Raw genomic sequence first — 20,839 nt, forward strand, 5'->3', positions numbered from 1 at the left:
TTTTAGGGAAATGGACTACATTGAAAAAAACATAAAGATTGCTTTATTTAAAAGCAATCACAGACTGCGCACTCCTGCAGGCCGCCATGCCTGTGACAATCGAAGTGGGTAGTAATTTGTGACCTGCCTTGTGCATAATAATGAAGTAGGCCGAATTTGCAAATGGAAAATCCGACCATGTGTTCTTTATGTATGAACGATTTTTCAGCCGCAATACTGCGATTCCCAAAATCAAAGGCTCTGCAACTGCAAAATGACATTTATTATTGTTCCACCCGTTTTGAAATTCGGAAAAGCTTTTTCAAATTGCTTAATGGATTTTACATGTCATTCCATGGCAATTTGAAGGGGGCGTGACATGGGTTTCCCCATCCTAATTCAAATCCTACGAGATATATCAAGGGTTAAAAGGTTACAGACACCTCAAAGGAGGTAGCATCACATTCATCCCTAGTACCTGCTATGTCTTCCTCAATGGGATTTTTTTAAGCCGCACCAGTACCTTTAGGGTATAAGGGCTACTTTAAAAGAAGTGCTTGCTTGGAAAGGGACACATGGATGGTCAGCTGATGTTCCTTGAAGGTCTCCACCCTGTATTCGTAGTCAATCACAGGGGGTCATAAACAGGAGACAGCCTAATTAGTAATCATTTGGCGCCCCCCACAGTGAACATTTTGTGAAATAAATTGTTATTACATAGGCCATATCACAAAAATGCAGGTTGGCAAAATATGGTGCACATTTTGCACCCACTATTTCTGTCCTGTCAGTTAACCAGGACCTAATCCTTTGTTTTCTATGTAGTCCTACAGCACATTCGATATACTTATATTTAATTTAGAGGTAAGACTCTAGGTCAAGTTGAGGAAAGTTTAGACAATGGGTCTGATGCGGGCTGGAATGGCTCAGACCATTGGTCAGAACCCTTCAGCCCACATCTTTATCGCCTGATAAGATTCCTTTCCGACCAACCCATTTCGATTGGGTCGGTAGGAAGGGAATCCAAATTGGTTTTACAAATGGCCTCCGACGGGATTGGAAAGCCCGTCTGCCATTCAGAAAACCTGCAGTAATCCCTCGGCCGGCTCTTTCCGGTCAAGGGATTATGATGGCAGATTATCACTGCCTTTCTGTGGCAGCCTTTCTGACACTGAAAGGCATTGGAAATCTGTCTTTGGGGGGCCCAGCAGGGCCCTCATGGGTGCAAGGACACCGAATGGCAGCATAGGGGGCTCCTATGGTGCCCCCTTGTTGATCTCTGTGCCCTGTAGCAGACACTTTGAGATGCCTGCCACTGGGTGCAGGGATGAACTGCACCTCTGGGGCCTCATTTATGAGAAATGACGCATCGCTGCGTGAAAGCAGCGATGCGTCACTTCTCAGTGCGAACTCCTTGCGACATACCTGATGCGTCATATTTAATGTATGACGCATCATGTCGCAAGGAGTTACAGATACGTCAGTATTTCTGACGTATCTGTAAGCGCAAAAGTGACGCATTGCTGGGTGTGTCACAAAAGTGACGCAACTCCAGCAATGCGTCCTTTCACATGGGGCAAACCCCATGTGAAAGGGCCTGCGTCAGTCTTACGCCTGCTGTGAGGCAGGCGCAAGATTTTGACGCATTTGAGTCCTAGAAGTGGCGCAGTGAAATCTGGTAGATTTCACTGCGCCACTTCTATGACCCTCTCTTGCGTGGGAACACCCCCCCCTGCATACATTATACCTGGCGCAGGTATATTGTAGCGCAGGGGTTTACAAAGTGACGCATCTACCTAGATGCGTATCTTTGTAAATGTGGCGCAACAAGGCGTATTTTTTTACACTGCTGGTGCGTCACAAAAAGTGACGCACCAGTGGTGCAAAAGTGACGCAAGGGCTCATAAATGAGCCCCCTAGTCTTTACAGTGAGAGCATGCATTCCGTTCAGGATGCATGCTCCCTTTGTAAAGAATAGGATTGCAACCGAACAGGGTTTGGTCACATCCTAATTCCTGGGCTGGAACCAACGACAGGAGATCGTTCGGTTCCAGTTCCAAACAGATGTCGGATGGACTCCGGTCCGTCCGACATCAGAATCAGCCCCCAAGCAGTAATGCAGCCTGCATTTGTTACAAACCCTTTCAGAGGGCAACAGGGCAAACAGGAGTTACTCATCCCAACTGTGGGGGTTGAAACCTTTCACTCTTTATGTCCCCGAGCCTGACCTACTATGGTCCCTGATTAACTGGACCAAGTACTACCCCTTTTCAGCACTTGACTCTCAGTGGGTAGCGCCAGTCAAGCAGTACAAAGCTGTTCAGGGCGAGGTAGATGTGAGGCATACACAGACTCTAGACTCAAAGTACATACAGTACAGGTAATAAGATGATTGTGAAGCCAAATACTTTTATAAAAAAAAAAGTATTTCAATTTGATTGCACAAAGCATAGAACCAACACACTAAATAACATACTCAGACTTTTAAGGTTGCTGTGCTACCATCATCCTGCGTGGTATCACTTAGTACTTTCATCCCTTTCTAGTGAGCCTGCTTATACCCCATTTTGATACTGGATGTGACATTCAGATGCAGCTCACACTAGTCCCCACACAGCAAAGTATGACTTTGGCCAGCGCTACACTCTACGTTCACGCAAGTCCCCATGTGCTCTTACCCAACCTGTAGACAGCCAACAAATGTGGAACAACCGGGGCCCATCTTAGCGCACTGAGGCACGATGATCCTGAACAATAGCCTTGCGTCTATGGTGGCTCCCTCCTGGCACAGGGAGCTCGACAATTTCTTCCTCACAAGGGTGATGGCCCTTACTTCACTGTGGCCCCCACTTGGCATGTGGGGATTGCTTACAGGATCTGCACAAGGGCAACTTCATGCTGGCCACATCCTGGCACACAGGGTCACTGATTTCATCTGTGCAGCAGGTCCGACACTTTCCTCACTGGTATCCTCTTGGCAGGATCCCCACTGGGTCTCACTCCTTCTAGGTGCTCTCCTCCTCCCCATAGGTCCACAACTCTTGTCAGGCAAGCAGAAAGCTGGTGCTACAGGCTCAGGGCAAGTTGTCTTGACTTCCTGTATGATGACCCTGCATTCAGTAAGAAACTAGCAGAACTTAGGGGCATATTATCAAGGGGGTTTATCTCCGCTTTTTTGGCTTTAAAAGCCAAGAAAGCGGAGATAAAATTATCTCCCTATTACCTAGCTGTCACTAACACCAGTTAGCGACAGCTAGTAGGAGATAGCGACCATCTTGGGCCCCACTTTGCATGTCAGTGATATTTATCACTAATGACATGCAAAGTGGGCGTGCCAAGATGTTAGCGACTGGAAACAGTCGCTAACATCGCTATCTCCTATTACCGACTTTTGGAGATATTCGCGCTAAGCGTGAATATCTCCAAAAGCTAACACCTGCCCTGAGCAGTTCTTAGCCATGTTATCCAATGGGAGGTGGATAACATGGCTAAGAGCATTAGCTCGGTAATGCATGAATATCGCTGACTTTTCAGCGATATTCATGCATTGCGGCCGTTTTTTATCGCATTTGCGATAAACCTTGGCAATACCAAGGTTTATCTGCGGTAAAAATCGCCGCTGCTCAGCGGTAAAATTTTGTCTCTAACCAAGCAATAGCGATAATTATCACTATTGCTTGGTAATATGCCCCTATATTTTTAACATCGATATTTTTGATTCGATATGTTTGTACTTACCTGTTTGGAGATAGGAAGTCGATATTTTGGTATTCTATATTTTTTTATCGATATTTTGCTACATCGATATTTATGACATCGATATTATGTCAGTGATCCCTGGGAGTGGTAGTGCAGGTCACCCACCTCCAAACATGTCTCCCAGTGAGGTTGGCTGCCTACCTGTGAGGTGAGGGTGGACCGTGCAATGGTGTTTGGGTTGTGCAAGGAAGTACTTACCAGTGTGTTGGATGCCATTTGCTTGTACTTACCAGCCTCCATTCCCCCAGCTACTCCTGTGAGACTCTCAGGATGCAGTATGGCAAGCACCTTCTCCTCCCATGGTGAGAATGTTTTCTGTGGGATGGGAGGGCCACTGCCAGTCCGGTTCGCCAGCTCCCAGTTCTCGCTCCTCTTCTCCTTGACAACCCTCTTGAGATCATGCCACCGCTTCATGATCTCCTTCTTGGATCACGGGGTGGTCCCTACTGCATTGACCCTTTGGACTATTCTTTCCCACATTTGTGTCCTTGTGGCTAATGGTGTCTGTTGGACCAGGCTACCAAACAGTTGTGGTTCCACTCTCACTATCTCATTGACCATGACTGTCAACACACCCTTGGTGAATTTTGGCATTTTCTGTGCTGCCATGGTGGTTGGTGTTTGCAGTGTTTGTGGGTGCAGGGGTGTGTGTGGTGGGTGTGGTGTTGAGGTGTGAGGTGTGTTGTGTGCTGGGGAATTGTTGGTGCTGGTATAGTGGTGATGGTGGTGGTGGTGGTGGTTGTGGTGGTGGTGGTGTTTGTGTTGTGTTGTTTTGCCTCTCCTGTCAGATGTGGTGTTTGGCCTTCTCTTCTGGAGTGTTGCAAAGGATTGTGGTCAGTAGACGGACTGTATTTATACTCAGCTGTGTGGGTGTGTCTAATTGGGCCTTTGCTGTGAGGTGTATTGTGGGTGTTGTCCTGGGAATTGTATTTTTTTTTTGCATTTGTTTTATCATTGGTATGTGTTTTGTGTATTTGTGGGGCATGGCTTCTTTGATTTGTGCTCAGTAAGGCATCGTTGCGGTGTTTTGGCTTCGTCCGCCATGTTTTTCATGTACCGTCCACTGCAGTGGCTATGCTGCAGCTCTTCCGCTGTCTCTCTCATTCACTGCAGTGTGCGACCGCGGCGGTCGGAAACAGCGGTTCGTACCGCGGGACCATCGGGGAAATCCTAATTTCCCGTGCGGTGTCTCCGCTATGCTTGCGATGGGGTGTTGCTTTTCCTCTGCTTTTCCGACCGCAGCGGTCGGTTTTGGGTCGTCACCGCCCGTGTCGGGCGATTTTTGTTAGCCCGCTACCTCCGCGGTCGGTCTTTTTTGGCGGTTGATCCTAATTTGACCACAGGTTTATCTGCGGTCCCGGCGGGCGGTTGTTTTCCGCCTCCATGGTGGTCGGGGTGTTTTACGCCCGTTATCCTAATGGGGCCCTAGGTATCCACCCTGGGCATACACAAACTGCTGTCAATCCCGTTGGATGTTAGAGTGGTGCAGGATAGAAGGAAGACCTGTACAACCATACCAGCCGGGACCAGAGGGGTGAAACCCCCTTGCTGAAAGTTGGAGACTAGGTGCTAATACATGACTGCCATCCACGCAGAAAATTCAGAACACCTTTCACTATGACACAGGTGCAAGGTTCAATGAATGCTGCAACCCAGGGAGAAGAACAGGCAGCCTGAAATATGTTGTAGTTCAAAAAGGTAAACATGTGACATACCTTGGACCTGCTAGATGACTTTGCCTGTGAAGGTGACTTAAGATCAAGACATGCAAAGCACACCAAAAGGTGAATGAGCACTCCCAGGACAACCGGATCAGACTCGCCTACCAGCAAGAAAGTAACGAGCTAACAAGAAGTCAGCAATACCATCTCTGAAGCCAATCTGGCACCCAACAGAACACTCAAAGACTATTGGCCCGATTCACAGAATGAACTTAAGACTCAATCCTAAACTTACTACTATTTTGGTATTTACAGAATGCACTTACTACTTTTGGCATTCACAGAATGAACTCACTACTTTTGGTATTCACAGAAGTTAGGATTTTGTCTTAAGCTTGTTTTAAGACAAACTTAAGACAGACTTAAGACCGACTTAAGACAAACTTAAGACAGATTTAAGACTGACTTAAGACAAACTTAAGACAAAATCCTAACTTCTGTGAATACCAAAAGTAGCAAGTTCATTCTGTGAATACCAAAAATAGTAAGTGCATTCTGTGAATACCAAAATAGTAGTAAGTTTAGGATTGAGTCTTAAGTTCATTCTGTGAATCGGGCCCAATATGTGTGAATTTAAACCCCCCACCCTCACAAAGATCAAGGAGTGGGCACCTGCTAACTAAATCAGGGAGGGATGTAGAATACTACCCAGAGGTTAACAGATCCTGACTGAGGCAGAGTAGAAGGCAGGCTGTGTTGGAGTCAGGGTCTGAAGGTTTGGCACAGCTTACTGGGCACCAGGGGGCAGCAGAGTGTGAACACCCTTTAGATGCGCTGTGTGCTGGGCAGTGGGGCGGGGAGTGCAAAAACGTCTCTGGAGAGGAAATTGATGAAGGCATCCCCCCCCCCCGAGTAAGAGAAAAGGATGATTGCACCCCCCCCACTCAAAGAGCAATTGGGCAGTGCTCCTGCACCTTAGCAGACGAGCCACCACTGGCAGGGGCTAAGTACAGAAATCAAGTTGGCGCAAGGGATCATAATGATTTTTGAAGATACACTGCGCAGACTCGACTCAAGGTGTCCCAACTGTACACCTGCACACTTCACAACAGCCACAACCTGAACACGGGTGGCAGTGCATGGTACCCCTCCCAAAACTCCGAGTGCTGCCTTTCAGACTGCGCAGGAAAGTGAGATTGCAGGCATAGAGAATGACAAGGGCTTTGAGCGATTGGGGTGCCCTTCCTACCCAGTAACAGTCCGATGTGAGCGAGAACTAAACAGAAGGATCGTAGCTGGGTGGTATACATGATGTTAAGCTGAGCGGGCAGCAGGGAGCTGGAGTAGTAGTGCTCTCAGGTTTGAAAGGCAGCAGGCTGGGAAAGTAGGGTGCCAATCTGTAGGGTACTGGGTGTCTGGAGACACGTACAATTATCAGATGACTGCATGCTATTCATGGAAATGCAGAAACCCATTTTAGTTTGAAGTGTACAAAGGCTACAGCTCCCAGGATGCATTATGTTGCTAAAATTGAAGGCCAGCAGTGTAGCATAGTTCCACTGCTGTCATGACATAGCGAGTGAGACTTAAGATGTTTTTCAGCAAAGATGGAAGGAAGTGTAGTTGTTTGGCTCCAGTGCAGGTTGACAGAAAGGGCAGAGAGTGGTGGGGGGGTGAATGTGTTGTGCACAAAGAGATGGCAGTAGCTGCGATTTATCGAGTGGTGAATAGAGTCTTGGGGAGTCAGTAGCATGGCGGGCGGACTTTGTCCGCCTGCCATACCCCCAGGAAATGGGACCACGCTCAATGCATGTGGTGATCCCGCACATCCCATTAGGATGCGCCCGCCACACTGGCGGGCGCATCCCGCATTGCACTGCCTGCCGCAATGCCAGGAATGCAAGTTGTGCATTTGACAGTACAACATGACATGCACCACGCGGTGCCTGCCAAGTTGTACTGTCAAATGCTGGGGGTACCATAGGTACCCCCCATGTGTACCCCCCACCCCCCAGAATCCCTGGGGGCCCACTACGGGCCCCCAATGTTGAGAACCGCATGCCTTTCTGTGGCAGTAATGCGTCCCCGCATGTATGCAAACATATTAACAGCTTTTTCCGCCCGGTCGACTCATCGACCAGGCTGAAAACTGGGGGGGCTGTCTTTCCTCGCGCCGGGGTCCCCCCCCCACCATGGATATGTGGCGGGGGAAATTTGCATGCTGGCGGGGGAATATGTCAGGCGGAACGCCACCGCCATGCTGACGGTGGCGATCCACCCGACATAATAATGGGCCCCTTGGTGTGTACAAAATAGATTGGGGATTCAGAGGGAGGCATGGATCCCAGTATGTGTAATTTCACAGTGAAAAAAATGTGCCATTGATAGGGGAAGGTAAATTCTGCTAGTGTGTGGAGGTATGTAAGAAGCGGGTGTATAGTCAATCACAATGCAGAGCACTTTACTGGCATGAAAAGGCAGATGTGCAGTGCCAAAGTAAACACACTACCTAATATAAACTACAGTTCATACTATTAGTGTGTTTTTTATTCGCTGTTTGTAGGCAGTATTGTTTTAATGCTGACTTCATTTTATCTGTTTGAATCTGGTGGTCCTCTGGTCTGTTTTGGTGCCTGTGGCTGATGTTGACTGTGAGCAGCCCCCTTACATGTTGTTTTTTGGCATCTCCTATGTAAGTTGTAATTAAATAGCACAGGACAGAACTACTATATAATCTTGCAATTACTTTGCTCTGGGGTCCTGCTTGCATTTGTGAGCTGTAGCCTGGTTTTTGTGTTAGCGGGAATTACTGTTGTTTTGGAGCTTCAGGTGACTCTGATGTGAGTAGGGTGCGGAAGAAGGAGGGTGTGGATGATATGAACGTGTTTGCCATAAGGAGACTTAAGGGTATTACTTACCATTTCCGACATGGCCCAGGTGTATTTTTTTTAGTAACTGCGGTGGTTGGTGTGTGCATCTGAGAGACAGTGGTTACGTGTAAAAACAAGGGGGAACTACGTGTGATTTCATCTTGTATATTTGTGAGAGGGCTGTTAGTGTGTTTGTTGTGACACTTGGCAGGTGTGCTTGTGACAGTGCTGGTTTGAGTGAGTGAGGACACCTCGTCCTTAGTGTACTTGTAATGAGGAAGAACATGTACCTGTGCTTGTTTTCAATGTGCGGCTGTTTTGTGTTAATAGAGTGGAGGGCTAATTTCATTTGTAGCGATGCATCATAATCACATGTAGAGTGCACCCGCATTTAATCCTTTACTGTATTAACGTAAAGTGTTAGAATTGTGAAGTGTATTAACATAAAAAGTGATGTATTTTAGGCTATTGAAAAGTAAAATGGAGAATCAAAGTAGAAAATGAACTGAACAAGCAGACAACCCGAACACGAAGAACCTGTGTTGTGCAACTGACAATCATCCAAGAATTAAATGTGTTTATTAATCATACTATTTCATACGTAGGTCAATGTAATCGTTGAAATTGCATAATTGTTATGTGAATTCACAAAGTTATATGATGCATTCTTATGTTAGCTGAAATTCATAAACCTGATGTGCAAGTCCCTGAAAATTCTCACTTTAGAATTAACAGTTTGAATTTCATGTGTACTGTGAGATCTGTTCTTTCTCACGTTTTGTGTTGAAGGTGAAGAAGCACTCTCGTAAGATAGAATAATGTCTTTGTTTTACTCGCTAGGAAAGGGGAGAAGAAGAGTCGATAAAGGAAGGTCGTTATGTTTCACACAGAAGGCCTGAGAACCAAGGAAAAATTGTAGCGAGGAAGGTACACTGTCGACATCATGGAAAAATACCTTCAGGATTGTACTGAGAGCGGATGGCGTGATTCGAAGTGCACCATGGGAGTGCTACCTGTGGATAACTGGTTTCATTCGGGATAGTGCCCCACTTCTTTCATGCCTTCAGAGAGAGAGCATCTTAGAACAAGCTCTGTCTTGGTAGCTTTATGCAACTTGAACCATTGAACGTGGGGAGACTTCTTAGGAAGACTCCACATTCTGACACCTTTTATTCTTTCTGGAAATGCGTAAGTAGGGATGTCACCTTAGTGTTAAAACAGGGATAGATTTAATGCTTTTCATTCACCAACCCTCGATGCAGGGAAATTTGGACTCATGCTTCCTGATTTTCCGTATTCTGCTTCTTAAATTAATTGTGTTGTTTATACTAACTTCGATGCACAGATCTGGCTTTATGCTAATTCCTTTGTATTTCTACACCCTCGTGTTGACGTGTCTCTATGTTCAGTTATTTTTTATTTTGTAATAAATCTATCTAACCTTAAGTAGTTGACCGTGGAATGTTATGTATCCAAGAGAATTATTGGCTAATTGATTGGTTTCCTAACTACTTTTCTTCCCTTTACACTTTCATACTGCGATAAAGAACCATTGGATTGTGACTATAGAACAGGTCTAAATCGTATTGTCCTGGCCCTTTCAGTGTCCTGTCTGTGTTAAATGTGTGCATAGGGAGGTTTTATGTTTATCAGGTCTGAGGTTAGTGTGCTTTTGGGAGTTTGTGTGCAGTTGTGTTGATTTATTTATTGTGTCCATGTCCCCTAAGCTACAACCCCCTACCCCTGCCCTCCAGCGTCACCACTTTGAAACTACACCAGCCCCTACTACATTAAAGAGTAAAAGGACTGACATGCATACACTCTGGAGGCAATTAGTTCATAGGTGAGGCAACTGGGAGCATAGAGAAAGCACTTTGAAGATGAGGGTTTTTTGCACTATGCAAGGCATGGTTCGCTGAAACATAGTGATGTATGTCAGGAGCATCCACACTCTCGATCAATCTAATGGTGACTGCTTGATGCTTTTGTGACAGAGTACTGCTTGTTAGACCTTGGGGAAGTGACTGCAAATAGTTTGGAGGAGACATTGTGGAGTCAGTTTGTGAGCTTTGCTATCGGAGTTTGTAGTTTCTTTTATAGTATGGTCAAAATTATTGTAGAGGGAGTGGAGGACAGGAAAACACCTAGGGTTTGATTCACAAACTGCACTTTGTAGTATGTAAGTTGTAAGTACATAATACTATTATGGAATGGCATACCATGAGTAACCATCCTTTACTGAAAACAAAAATCAGGTACCTCGGCCTAGATATAGTCAAGGACATTAAAGCAATACCCCAGATCAATTTCAATAGAGTCTTAGGAGAAGTAAAAAAGCTTCTGAAAACATGGGAAGGACTCCCGCTAACCTTTTTGGGTAGATCTAACATCATTAAAATGGCAATTTTGCCGAAATTTACTTATATTTTCAGCACAATCCCTCTGGAATTCAGTAAACATGTAATCTTGAAACTCCAGGGTGAGCTGAACAGTTTTATTTGGGCCGCTAAGTGTAACAGAATTTCCTGGAATAAACTAAGAAGGAAAAAGGATCAAGGGGGAATCGTTAGCCCAGACATACTTGAATACTGTAGGGCATTCCAATTTAAATATACCAGAGTTGGGTAAGATCTGTCATACTGGCAATAAAGAATTAGAACTCAAAATGTTGGCAGTTGGAACACAGAAAAAAGAAGTGTCCCAATGGTACTGGACATTGATTTCTGCAGGAGAAGAGAATTTTATGATCCCTGACTCGATTTGGGGGAAGTCACTGCCGTTGCTGGAAATCCAGAACATATGGCGAGTATCTATGGGGAAATGCTGGGAAATTATACAACCTGCCGCTCTAAGAAGAAACCACCTCTTTACTATTCACAGAGCCTACTGGACCCCAAAGAGACTGTCAAAGTTCAAGGGCCAACAACATCCAAATCCTGTCCAAAATGTGGTGAAGAGAGGGAGGATGATCTACATATGTTTCGGCAGTGTCCCCAGCTCGAGGAATTCTGGTCAAATGTGGGTAAGGTCTTGACAGACCTACTTGGTCAAACCATCATAGTAAGTATGGGGCTCGTCATTTTTGGGATACAAGAGGAGGGTGGCATAACCTGTAAATTGAATAAAAGTCAAGAGAACCTGCTTTTTACCTTGATCCTTGTTGCCCGAAGGGAAATCTGTATTAAATGGGTTAACTCACAACCACCGACACAACTAGAGTGGTGGAACTCTGCCTGCAGAATAAACCGATTAGACAGAAGTGGAAGGCCTAGAAAGAAATATAGATTCTGGGAAATCTGGGAAAAATTTTGTGAGACTTTATAAATTATAATAGACATAAGGTGTGGGCCTTCTTGATATGTTTATCTTCATTTTTCTTTGATACGTCCAATGATTTTAACAAAAGCAATGCTGGGTGGCTTGCTCCACAAATAAAGTGTCCAGGAGACAAATGAACACACTGCTGTGTCTGCTGTCTCCAACATAGCAACTCCGCTCAGGTTGGAGACAGCTCAGTGCGCATGAGGGTTTGGCCATGCACACTGACACCAATGCCCGCCACTCCCCCTCCATGACTGCTCTGCGATGGCCACACCCCCAAGTCTTGGCCCTTATAACTTGAAAAATAAAACGATAATACACCTGTTTTATTATTGTTTTATTCTTAACCCCTTGCATGCTCATGACGGCCCCAGGCCGTCATGAATCACTGTGGGCATGTGCGGAGGACGGCCGGGGGCCGTTCAAATCCCACCCACTTAAAAAAACACCCGCACAGCGTGCAAATTCGCCGCACATGGAAGGGGTTAAAGTTTTAAGGTTCCTGGCGGGAGGGGGGTGACGCTTTTCTGCCATAGTGGGGCAGCTGCTGCTGGGATTGACATGCCTGTTTTAAATGGGTCAATAGCTGTCAGGGAGGAGCTGTGGCAGCAGAGGCTAGAAGGCCAAGAGTCAGCCAATAGTCAGAAACTTCTTGGAATCTGACCCGCCCATCCTTACTTGAAAGGCTTGCGGGTGTCACAGTCGTGAAGTCGCAGCGAGCATGTGGCGGAACCAGCAGCATAAATCATACATGCCAACATTTTTGAAAGGTAAAGAGGGAGGTTTTTTAAAAACAAAATCGGGAGAATGTATTTCCCCCATTGACTTATATTGAAGCAGAAGCACTTTCAGGAGGAGAAAGACAAAAGAAGGCAATTTTTTTTTGTCCCAAATCAGGAGTCTCCCGCTAGAATCGGGTCTATTGGCATGTATGATAAATAGTTATATTGCAAAACCGAGGGGGGGTGGTAGGCTGAAAGAAAAGAAAAGTTGTCATACCGGTGGGCCTTGGGATGCCTAATGTAAGGGTCGGGCGGTATCAGAAAATGCAAAGGGGTAGTTGCAAAAGCAGACATGTCACCTGCACCTCAAACAGGGCCTGGACAGCCTTGAATGTCATACAAGTGCCGCCTAGAAGCTGCTCTACGCACTCTATGGGAGTTCACTTCTAGTGTACAGTCAAATATCAGGGATAATTTGAGTTTGCCAGTGATCGGAGACAGTGACTTACAACTATCAACAATTATGGCTTTTATGTGATGCTCAACAGTGATTGACATTAGTATGTTTTGATCTATGACTTGGTTAGTGATTTATGCTATTGTTGAGCTAATAAACTGCAGCCTGTTATCTTCACCCAAGAGACTCCGAACCTTATTTATGAGGCCTTGCATCAGTTTTGCGCTGCCATTGCGTCAGTTTTTGTGACCCATTGGCGGTGTAAAACATGCCCCCTGTTGTGCCCTATTTACTAAGTGACGCATCTAAGCAGATGCGTCACTTTGTAAACCCCGTTGCTACATTATACCTGCGTCAGTTATAATGTTTGCAGGGGGGGCTTTCCCACGCAAGTATGCCTTGCAGAAGTGACGCCGTGAAATCTATGCGATTTCACTGCCACTTCGTCACCTTATGCCTGCCTCATGGCAGGCGTAAGACTGACGCAGGCCCTTTCACAAGGGGCTTGCCCCATGTGAAAGGAACATTGCTGGGGTTGCGTCACGCTTTTGACACAACTCCAGCAATGCTCAATTTCTGCGCCGACAGATACGTCAGTAAAACTGACATATCTGTCATTCCTTGCGACATGATGCGTCATACTGTAAATATGACACACCCATCATGTCGCAAGGAGGGCACAATGAAAAGTGACGCATCGCAGTTTTCACACAGCGAGGCATCACTTTTCATAAATAAGGCCTTCCATGTATTCATGGGAGGGGAGCACTGGTTCTGGGATTGTTGGTGGGCGGTTGGCCAAGTAGCACGCTGGGGAAGTTCTTCATCAGGTGCATTTTGCACCGAATAATAACATGGCAATCAATCAGAGATCTTTTCATTTCTAGGACTATTTGTTTCAATTCTATGATTCCGAAACAAGAAGAAAAGGGAGGCTACACCCTGAAATACTGACATATTCCTAGAGTATCTCTTCAGAGCTTCCTCTAAATCATACTTTTTTTTGTCTATATATTTGGAATATTGTGCAGTAGATGTGATGCCCCCCTTTCTTTTCTTGAATGTTTTGGTGGCATAAGCCCCTCGTGGAGACGGTCAGCCTCTCTCGCTGGGGCTGGTTTTATAGTATTTCCATTGACTGCTTTTAGCCCCCAGTCAAGACCTGGGAACAGAACGTTTTTGTGTTTCTTCAACATATCTGAGATTTTCAACGATTTCTTCTCTGTGGAGATACTGCAAAGTTATTTCTCACTGTCACGTTTAAAGCGAACACTGCCCATAAACAAAGACATCATTCAGGTAATTTGCTACTACACAATGAAGAAACTGTTGCTCAGTTGAAAATGTGCATACTTCTACCTGACAGGCCTCAAATCGTGAGGGAAAAAAGCTTTCTGCAGTGCTGTAGGCTGTTTATTTTGTACTGCACACTGGCATGGACGTTTCCTACCGCCCCAGCGCAGAAACAACACTTTTGTTTAACTCATCACATCAGAATGTGTGTGTTTTTGTGTGTGAAGGAGAGAGAGGAGACAGAGAGGGGTTAGTCTGAGACAATACTTGAAAGCTGCAACAATGCAGCACCCAGCAGGGTACAATTATAGGATCTGGATGCCATGGTCAGCAGGTGACATACACATCATGTCCTAAATATTGTTTACAAACAGATTACCCCACTGACGTTTAAAAAGGATCTGCGCTCAATCAGACAACATTTTTGTACAAATCTTGCTGCATAACTCGCAACAGACTCTCCGACCCTCGTTTGCAACTAGGCCTTCATTAAATGTACTCATTAGTCAATTAAGGGACCAGGGGGCAAATTACCAAGCAATAGCGATAATTATCGCTAAGCTTTGTTAGCGGGTATAATAATATCGCCTCGCTCCGATGATTTTTACCGCTGAGATACCTTGATATTATCAAGGTTTATCTCAAAAGCGGTAAAAATCGTGGGAAATGCATGAATATCGCTGAAAAATCAGCGATATTCATGCATTATCGTGACAATGCTCTTAGCCATGTTATCCACCTTCCATTGGATAACATGGCTAAGAACTGCTCTGGGCAGGTGTTAGCTTTTGGAGATAATCGCGCTTATCGTGATTATTTCCCAAAATAGGTAATAGGACATAGCGATGTTAGCGACTGTTTCCAGTCGCTAACATCTTGGCACGCCCACTTTGCATGTCATTAGCGATAATTATCACTGACATGCAAAGTGGGCCCCTAAATGCCCGCTATCGCCTATTAGCTGTCGCTAACTGGTGTTAGCGACAGCTAGGTAATAGGGCGATAAAATTATCGCCGCTTTAGCAGGAAAAATTACAGCTAAAGCGGCGATAAGGCCCTTGGTAATATGCCCCCAGGTTCCTGCTGACACCTTCGCACGTGTTCTACCAGTCCAATATAATAAAATGTAAAATGTAAAGTCCAGTTGGACCAGTGTTTCAAGGTCGGAGGGCATTAGAACTCTGTCAGGATGGGAGCTGGCGGCTGCTGTCAAGCCGGGGGCCCCACTGGAACGAGAATGTCACTTTTTGATGATTGACCGAGAAGCGGGGGTCTTTGCGCTGCAGCCGTAGCCCATCCGGCCCGCTCCGTGACGCACATTGTTCCCTCTGAGCAGACATCTCACCATAGAACAAAACATGGAGGGTAGAAGTGAAGCACCGTGACCTGACGTGGTGGGGCGAGGGGAGGCTGTGCAGCAGGGGGGCTGTGGGGGGCCTTTGCAGCAGGCTGCGCCTATCAAGGATGGGATAGAAGAACGCCTGCAATCAGACGAGGGAAGAAATCAAGCAGGAAAGGGGAGAGCTCATACCCATCTGCTTCCCTGACTGTTTTCACCTTTTCTTCTCTGCTCTTTTTTCTTCGACATCTGTTATCCTTTCTTGTCGTTCATGGCTCGAATCCTTTCTTCTACTCTCTTTTTCTGTTTTTGTTTATTTGCAGTTTTTTTATAGCACAAACCTGGCTCAGAGCATTCCATCGTTTTGCAACAGAACCAGTTTAGGTTGCACATTTGGATGGGCATAGTGAGATTAAGTGATATGCCCAGAATCACGCGATGTTGAGCCAAAGCCAGGATTCGGATTCCCATGTTCCAAAGTCAGCAGCTCCATCCACTACACCCAGGGCCGCCTTTAACGCTGGTGCCGCCCGGTGCAACAGTCTTTTTTGGTGCCTCCACACCCATTGCCTCCTTGGATTCCCTCACTACCACTGGCAAAAGTGCCCCTCATCTCTCCATAGCCCCTCTCTCACACACATTTGGGGGGATATTCTCAAAAACGTGTGATAATTATCGCAAAATTAGCTTACCGCAACTCTTCACATCGCAGTCTATTGTGGGAAAATAACGCTGTGTTAACATTGTATTCTCAACATGGCGGTACGATGCGATAGTCTCACGATAACGCGTCAAATGACTGTGTTAAAGTTAACCTTACGCCGGAAAAATACGAAAAAAGTTGCGATGAGGCCAATCGCGATACAAAAATCAGCAATACCCAGCAACAGGCCTGCAATTCCCAGGCGTCATGTGGGAAAATGCACCATAAAAGCAGAACCAAAAAATAGGGGGGAAAAAAGAGCTGAGCAGGGTATACAGCTGATGATGGCATCCACAACAGGTGTGAGCAACTCTGATAGTCTGGCAGTTGTTGGTTGGAGGTGGTCCTGGTGGTGGTGGCATGTGCATCCTGCGGTGATGCGATGTCTGCAGGTCGGGACTCGATTTGATGAGTGAGCCCTGTTGGACCGGAGTTGAGGCTGGAGACAGCGGACAGGGCAGGGCAGGGCCACAGGCACATGGCGTTGATAACCCCCAGGCCATTGACCCAGGGTCCATTACTTGAGCTGCACAGAGTTAGTGGCCCTGGATGCACAGCGGTCGGCACAGGCACACCGCCACGGGAGGTGACTTGCGGTGCACTGAGGTAGAGCCACGCGAGCTGAGCGGGTCCTCGTTGATGTCGAAGGTGAATGTCGTAGTGTTTCAGGGGACAGTGGAAGGTGTTCTTCCAGGGCATGATGCAGAGGGCAGAAGCAGGCTGAAACAGGCAAATTGAGGAGTGGAATGCTTCAATATCAGCTACATGATGATGAAGACAACCCCCAGGCCATAGACTCAGACGCCACCAAAGTTCAACCAGAGAGTGTCCATGAATTTCGGGGCACAGAGTCAGTGGCACCAGGGCTGAAAGAGGATGCAGTCTGCGATGAGGCCTGTACAAAATCAAGACTCAGTTCCAAATGTGTGACCTACTTGGCCACAGTGTAGGCCGGAGGCAGCGGTCAGCAAGGGAACACAGACCGGTGTGGTTGAAATGCTATGCACAGAGTTGGTGGCACCACATCGAAGGGAGTATAGTGACATAAATGCAGCCATTGACATATGAACTCTGCCATAATGATATCAAGACTCAGTTCCAAATGTGTGACCTACTAGACCACATTGTAGGGCGTAGGCAGCGGTGGAGTACGTCAACGAGAAAGGAGTACTGCGGGCCTGTGTCGCGGAGGCCGTGATGGTCCAAGGAGGCTGCCAAGGTCGCGGGCCTCGGGCTTGGAGCTTGCACCGGCACGTGGTGGGCCCTCTTTGACACACGCCGGTGCCGGCAGGTAAGCAGTGAGGCCTGGGTGCGCAGGGGCGGGCAAGAAGGGTCTGGGGACCAGAGGCCCGGGTACAGCAGGCGCACAGGAGCACAGGCAACACCGCTCACGGCGTCGGCCTAATGGTGGGGTGAGAGGCGCCGCCCTGGTAGACACATTGGCCATTCCGGAAGAGAACCACGCCCAGAGTTATGTGGTTTTTATTCACAACCCTATGCTAGCCTGGTGTACACCGGGCCAGCCCACTCCGCTCATGCTGACAGGGGGGCACGTGACAAGCTACTTTTCCGCGAACAACCCCACTGGCTGAGGTAACATGGTTGCGTCCACTGTCCTCTGCACTCCAAACTCCAGCAGTATATGTCAACATGGACATGTCTGTGGTCTGCATACTGCAGTCTGTCCAGCACCTCCACGCCACACTTGGCATTGTGTACATTCTCATTCATGGGTCACTTGCCTCTTTCGCACATGCCTAGTTCCCACCTCTCCCCACAATCTGCTATGGTGTGGCTGAGGTGCCATGCCGTTGATGGCTTATGTACATGGCTAGCCCAGGTTACCACAGTAAATTGTGCTGCTGTGTCTGGTAGGTGGGCATGTTGTTTGGTATGTTATATGTGAGTTTGTAACGTGTGCATCCCCAGAGTTGTGAGTTGCATGATTGTGGAGTTTTGGTGTGTGGTGTGTTCATTTGGTACTTAGCAACGAGCAGTGCATTCCCATAGGTGCCATACTGGAAGCGCTGGTTGATAATGGACTGTCTGAAGATGTATGAATCATGCACACTGCCTGGGTAGTTTGCGACGACATTGGTGATTAGTCCCCGGTGGTCCACTATTTCCTGCACATTGATGGAATGCGTGTGCTTTCTGTTGCGGTAATTGTGTGTAGTGTCAGCAGGGGGCACAAGTAGGACATGTGTGCAGTCAATTGCCCCCAACACGTACGGGAAGGCAGCTATGGTGTTGAAGCCTTGCTTGGTCTCCAGCTGTTCCTGCGCAGTGTGGGGGCGTGGGGGTAAGGGAAGGTGCTGAGGTGCTGGGTACCAGGCTGATTATGGCATCCAGAACAGTCGTGATGAACTTTGATAGGGCTGGCTGTGAGACTCCTCCGACTCTGGCGATTGCTGGTTGGAAGGTACCAGAGACCAACAAGTGCAGCACGGCCAGCAGCTTTGTCAGAGGTGGGATGTTGGTTGTCCGCTGTGTTGGTACCATCAGCCTGTGGGCAATGATGTTCAGGATGCGGAGGATGGTTGTTCCTTTGAGCCTGTAGTGAGCAATGACATCCTCTGGTGTTAAGTCTGTGAGGCTGATGTGTTTCCTGAAGGTCCGCTGTCTTGGTCAGCGCTGCCTCTGTGGTAGTCCAGGGGGAGGGAGGGCGGGGAGGGTCCGGGGAGTGGCGGGCCTGGGTGTGGTGGAGGTGGGTGTTGTGGCCTTCCTGGGGCTCCGAGCTGCATGATCAGTGGCTCCATGGCATCGGTTGTTCTTCTGGTGTGGCTCTGGGCTGGGCTCCCTTTTATGGTGCAGGTTGTCATCCGACTTTACACCAGGTAAGAGCAGGTGTTAAATTCCTGCTGCTAACGCACCTTATTGACTGTTTTGTGACCGCCTGGACCCTCCTTCAGTCCGGTTGCTCCTCCACGCTCCTGTTTCCCAAGACGCTGGTATCGTTTTGTTCTCCTGACCTGCATCTCTGCAGCTCTCTGCTCGCCTAGCGCTGCACGCAACTATTTATTTATTTACAGCGCTGCACTGTCGCTCCATTGATTTTCTCGCGCTGCACTGTCGATTAATTTATTTATTAATTTGAAGCGCGACCTCGCTGAGTAAATAACGGTGATTGCCGCTATACTGATACTTATTTGTGCGCTTTAGGCTCTTTCTCATTACACGCTGTGACCCTAGCCTTTGACCCTCCATTTTCTGTTGTTGTTTTCCCCTGGTCCGGACCTCCTCCCGCCACCGCCTCCCAGCTGCTGCCCCTCCCACCCACGATTAATTCCTTTACTCGCTCCTGAGTTCGCTGTGACTGCCTGGACCCTCCTTCAGTCCGGTTGCTCCTCCACGCTCCTGTTTCCCAAGACGCTGGTATCGTTTTGTTCTCCTGACCTGCATCTCTACAGCTCTCTGCTCGCCTAGCGCTGCACGCAACTATTTATTTATTTACAGCGCTGCACTGTCGCTCCATTGATTTTCTCGCGCTGCACTGTCGATTAATTTATTTATTAATTTGAAGCGCGACCTCGCTGAGTAAATAACGGTGATTGCCGCTATACTGATACTTATTTGTGCGCTTTAGGCTCTTTCTCATTACACGCTGTGACCCTAGCCTTTGACCCTCCATTTTCTGTTGTTGTTTTCCCCTGGTCCGCCCCTCCTCCCGCCACCGCCTCCCAGCTGCTGCCCCTCCCACGCTCCGCCCCCTCCACCATCCATTTATGACCAATGTCATAACGCGCAGCGTCCACGCGCAGCGACCGCGCCCCAGTCGCGCCGAAGGTGCGCCAAAGGTAAGCCCGTCTACGCCCGTCCGCGCCGAGCCCGCGCCCAGCGCCAGACCCCCTGGCCCTCGCATTGCCCAGCCCTCCCGCATTACCTACGATGCCTCCACCCTCCTAGCCCTTAACCCCGGCCGTCCCCCCAACTGCGTCCAAGCCGCTCCTGGACACACCCATGGACCTTTCTCATGCTACTCCTGCAGATTCATCGGCACCGTCAACATCTCCGCTACGATCACACCTCAGATTCCCGACCCCAACCACCTACAATGCATCTTGCTCAACACCCGATCGGTCCACAGGCACGCCATTGACCTATGGAATCTACTAGACACCATCTCTCCGGACGTCGCCTTCCTTACAGAAACATGGATGAACGCCTCCTCCGCCCCAGACATCACCATTGCCATCCCAGAAGATTATAAGATCATACGCAAGGACCGTACCGGCCTCACAGGAGGAGGAATCGCTATCGTCCATAAGAAATCCATCCACATCTCAACCAGCTCTGACATCAATCTCGCCTACTCTGAACACCTTCACTTCCAGATCCACATCGACCCCAAGACCACACTCAGAGGCACCCTCCTTTACAGGCCACCAGGACCCCGCGCACAATTTAGTGAGGACATCACGGACTTCATCACCCCACACGCCCTCCCCTCCAAAGATTACATCCTTCTGGGAGACCTCAACTTTCACCTTGAAAAGAACAACGACCGCAACTCCACCACCCTTCTGGACAACCTCGCCAACCTCGGACTTAAACAACTGGTCACTTCCCCCACCCACATCGCAGGTCACACTCTCGACCCTATCTTCACCTCCAGCAATCATGTCTCCTTCAGCCACACTACGGCTCTCCTCTGGACTGACCACAGCTGCGTTCACTTTACCTACAACAAGCCCAAACCCAACAACCAACCCCAACCAACTCTGCAAAGAAACTG

This window comes from Lissotriton helveticus, chromosome 1_2, assembly GCF_964261635.1.
Source record: "Lissotriton helveticus chromosome 1_2, aLisHel1.1, whole genome shotgun sequence".
NCBI classification, from domain to species: domain Eukaryota; kingdom Metazoa; phylum Chordata; class Amphibia; order Caudata; family Salamandridae; genus Lissotriton; species Lissotriton helveticus.